Consider the following 4886-nt stretch of genomic DNA (forward strand, 5'->3'; position numbering starts at 1 on the left):
AGGCTGCAGCTACCAGCCCCAGAGCAACTCAGACAGGCAGACCAGATGCTGAAGCCAGCAAATGGTTCCTGACCTAGTTTCTGAGTGGAGATAAAATGCGATATAAAAAATGGACTCCTCAATTTATTGTCGTTATTAAGAGTTTTATTGTTGGGCAGTGGTGGCACACGCCTTTAATCCCAGCACGTGGGAGGCAGAGAGAGGCAGATTTCTGAGTTTGAGGCCAGCCTGGTCTACAGAGTGAATTCCAGGATAGCCAGGACTACACAGAGAAACTCTGTCTCAAAAAACCAAAAAAAAAAAAAAAAAAAAAAAAAAAAAAAAAACAGAAAAAAGAAAAAGAGTTTTATTTACAGGTTTTGGTTTGCCTTGACCTCAAGATCTTGATTCAGCCCCTCAAACGGCCATCTGTCTTTCTGAGTGTAGCTAAATCAAAGTAGGAAGTTTATTCTCTAACCTCTCAACCCCAGAGCAAGTTTCATACATGGACATTCCGGCATGTGTAAAGGATGAAGGTGGAGTTTTGCTTTTGGATGCTCCCTGTGTGCCTCACGGCCCCCTTGTTTGACACTGTCAGATGTGTCTACCCTCAGCCTGCCAGGGGACCACAAGAGGTCAAGTTCAGCTCTGAATACAGCCTAACACAAAGTGATAAAATTACTTGGCACAATTTGGAGGTGGGGTGGAGTGGGGATTTTCTTTTGTAGCTCTATTTCCTGGTTCTTGGGTGTGAACTTTGGAGATGACAATGTTGGTCTACAATGTGACAAGACTGGACATCTGCGGGGCGGTCGACCATGAGAGGAAGCCTGGTAAGGTAGAGCTAAGGTTAGAAGCCCCAGGGACCCTGAAGAGCTTCATCTGCTCCTGGCACCAGGCCCCTGACATATAGCCACCCCCCCCCCCCACACACACACACACTTCCTGAGAGATTTGTGGCCATCAGTCATGTAGGGGCAACTCCCCCAAGCCCTTCCACATGTAGATGAGGCATCCCTAACATCCCAGACCAAGCCAGTAGGAAGCACCTACTGTCAGATTTCAACTAACCCTCAAACTGTATATAAGATCCTATCCAGAAGGAATAGACGTGTGTGAGAATTACTCCCTCACAGGCTAGCCAGCCTTCCGCCATCTCAGCAGACTCCGAGCAAGTGCAGTCAGTATGGCGACTTGAAGAGACAGCAGCAGAGGCACTTCCCCTCCCTGCTCTCGACGTTTCCTCTTTGCTTGAACCCTCCAGGCCAGAAATCTCCGAGGATAGCCTCAGGTACACAGGCCTACAGTCATCCTCTTTTTTTCTTTTAGATTTGAATTTTTTATTATTTTAAATTATGTGTATGCCTGTGTGTCTGTGAGTGCGTATGCACAGGTGAATACAGACGTCGGAGGAGGCCAGAGGCACCAGGTCCCTCTGCAGGGGAAGTTACTGATGTTGGCATTTAGTCTAGGCACTGCCTCACAGTTACCTGGCAACAGCCAGGCGTGTCTGACTCACTATAAAAGGGGCTGCCTGCCCTCTCCTCTCTCTCTTGTCCTCTTGCTCTCTTCTCTTGCTCCTGCTCCCCCTCTTTCCCCATCTCCCATACTCCTCTCTCTCCATGCTCATGGCCAGCCTCTACATACATACTCTCTGTCTCTCTGTCTCTCTCTGTCTCTGTCTCTCTGTCTCTCTTTCTCTCTCTCTCTGCCTCTCTCTCAGCTCCTCTCCCCCTGCCGTAAATAAACTCTATTCTATACCGGCAAGGGATGCCTCAGCATTGGCCCAAAGAGGCACCCCCTTCCCCCACACCATACCATACTTCCACCAAACATATTCCTTCTCTCTCTATCTTTTTATAAAACACAACAACAGGTAGTAGTGAGCCTCCTAACATGTGTGCTGGGAACTGAACTCTGGTCCCCTGTAGGGGCAGTTATGCTCCATGCCCCCAGATGAACTGTCTCTCCAACTCCTTGATGAGTGAAACATGGTAAAGGTCTGTGGCTTTGGGGTAAAATTATACCATTTCAAAATTTCATTTTGCCAGTAACCACGAAATTACTTGATAGTTCCGTTCCACTGGTTTCTCTCTAACAATCATAATGACAGTGTCTAGTTCACAGGTTTTCCCGTTGTTTAGCTTAGCTGTTTTAGTTTTCTGAGACATGGCCTCACTCTGTAGCCCAAGGTGTCTATGAACTCATGAAGCTAAGGCTTGGTGTCACACTCTTGGCAATCCTCCTGCCTTAGCCTCCCCTCTTTGAAGGATGCCTGTGTGGTGTTTCACAGTGCTGCTTGGCCCAGCTGTGAAGCCACAGTAAACCCTCCCATTTCCTCTTGGAGGGCAGTTTGGTAAGTTCCTCCACGCCACTCACTTTCCTTGTCAGGGTCCAGTTCTGGATCCCAGGGCCTCCCTTGACTCACAAACATCCAGTTCACCTGGTCAGAGGTGTTCTCATCCATGGCTGGCTTTTCTTTCCTTAGTCTGTAAAATGGTTGCCAATACTCAGGTAGCCCAACACTGAGTTAAACACATCTCTCGGTTTAGGCCCAAGCTTCTCCTAAGGTTCGAGGTCATCTGAGCCCAACTGCAAATGCAAAAGCAGCCTCACGAGGCTTTGCACTCTCAGGAGGCTCTTAGGGAACCAATGAGGTGCCTCTGGGGAGATGGCTCCGCCAGGGTTGGTTGTGTCGGAGGATCTTAGTTCAACCCAGGTCTCTTTCTCAAGCTCTTTTCTGCCACTAAAGTCTCCAAGCTCTGGAACAAAAGCCAAAACACATTCCTGCTTCTCTAAGCTGCTTTTGTCCTTTGTCCCAGCTAGGGGATAAGTGATGGCTACAGCAAGGCTGGCATTGGACAGACCCCTCATCCTTGCCTCTCTTCCCCAGTGCTGGGATGGCAGCCATGCCCCATCACGCCTGGCTTGTGAGAACCCAACCTAATCATGGGAGATGTGAATCGTGAGCCACATTGGAATAAAGCCCAGGTATTGTTGAAGAACCCTGTTGTTAAGGTCGTAGTTCCCTATGACTTGATGGCTTTCTGAGCTTGGCTGCAAAATGGAGGACTCCCTTGCTCATCAAGGCATCCCTGTCTCTGCCTGGCTTTATCTGCAGAGTTTCTTGTAGTTGTGGGTGGCTGGCCTTGCTTGAAAAGTAACCTGTACAGAGCTCTCCTCAAGGCTGTACAATGAAGCATACGAGCCTTGCTATGGCTTCCTGCCCATGACAATGAGCTGCCTTCACATGTCCCATCACATGTCCCATCACATGTCCCTTTACATGTCCCTTCCTGCTCACATGATGCTATGGCCAATCAGCCCTTTCCACTGTACTCCTAAAATGCCCTTATATACCCTATCGCTGGAACAATAAGGCAGACTTGTCTCACAGCGGCAGTCTCTGGAGGTCCTTCTGTCATACCTACAGTCGTCTGATCCCTGCCACCCTCCTCTGCTCCCTTTGTCCTCTTGGGACAGTGGCCAAGAGCCTCAGAGAAGAAGGGAGGGCTATACTATGCCCATCAGTGTTAACAATCAGGCCAATAGTCATCTCTTAAGATACCTCAAATCTTCTCCCCTTTCAATAACAATGTTTTTCTAAAAATATAATAAGAAAGGCTGGGGATCAGGTCAGGGACAGAGCACTTGTCTACCATGAACAAAGCCCTGGGTTTGGTTTAAGCACTGCAACATAACATGTTGATTATGCATGTACACCCATACACACATCTATGCAATACCATTGTTACATGTACAAATTAACAGTTAATATTGACTAACTAGTCAGTTTGTGAATTTCTCCATTTATCAGGAAGATTTTTTTTTCTTATTTCATTTCTTTGCATCAAGATCCAAGTAGAGTACACACTACTACTTATTAACATCTGTCTCAGGTCATTTTAGACTATCGGGTCTGTTTCCTCTTTTTTAAATTGCTGGGCTGTTTATTTATTGAGGACACCGACCAGACTGCTGTCCTGTAAGTCTGGTACTCTGGGTTTTGTTGAACAGATGTGTTTTGTTTTAAACAGCACTGTTGAGCTGCCCTTGGGCTACCGGAAACTATACACATTCCAATAGAACTTGGGTATCTTGGCATGCTTATTGCTGCTGTATCCAGGTGAAGAATCTATTATGCTTGAGGATTTGGTTGTTGTTTGTTTTTGATGGGGAGTAGGGAGCAGTTCTCAGTATTTAGCTCAGGCAGGTCTCCAACTTGTGATCCCCCTGCCTCAACCTCGAACGTGTGTACCACCAGACCTCGCTCACCCTGTGTCTAGACTCAGTAATTCTTTTATCCCATGCTTCCCACTCTCCCCCCCCCCCCCCGCCCCCTGAATCTAGAATCTGCTTTCTGTTGGAGCCTGCATCTGGAAGTGGAATCTTGAATTGTACGTTCTTTTTCTGATTTCACCTGCTTGAGTCTGTGAAGCTTAATCATGACCTATCAGAGCTTATTGCTGAACGATGTTCCATTATATGTCTCTCCATGTCTTGTTGTGTCTGTATGTCACGCTTTGTTACTACATACATTGGAGAGTAGGAAGTAGGGGGGAGGCTATGAACCATCGAGCCCACCCTAAGTGATGGATTCCCAGCAGTGCTCTGCCTCCTCAAGCCCACACAGCACCACCACCAGTGGACCATCTGTGGACACACCAGCCTCTGGGGACATTGCTCAGTCCAGCCCAGAACTCTTCCTTTAGTCCACTGAATCCATCGTCCCTTCTCCTCTGGCCTGCCAGGTTTTGGCTAGTAAGTCCCCTTACTACCCTTGGAGGCTCCTCCAGCTCTGAGTAAGACAAACTGGCTTTCCTCGGCTGCTTTAAGATTTCTGCCTTTGATCTGCAGCGCCTTGTTATAGTAGGTTTTGGCTGGGATTTCTTTTGGTTGGATCTCAG

This window comes from Mastomys coucha, unplaced genomic scaffold (assembly GCF_008632895.1).
Source record: "Mastomys coucha isolate ucsf_1 unplaced genomic scaffold, UCSF_Mcou_1 pScaffold20, whole genome shotgun sequence".
In the NCBI taxonomy this organism is placed as follows: Eukaryota; Metazoa; Chordata; class Mammalia; order Rodentia; family Muridae; genus Mastomys; species Mastomys coucha.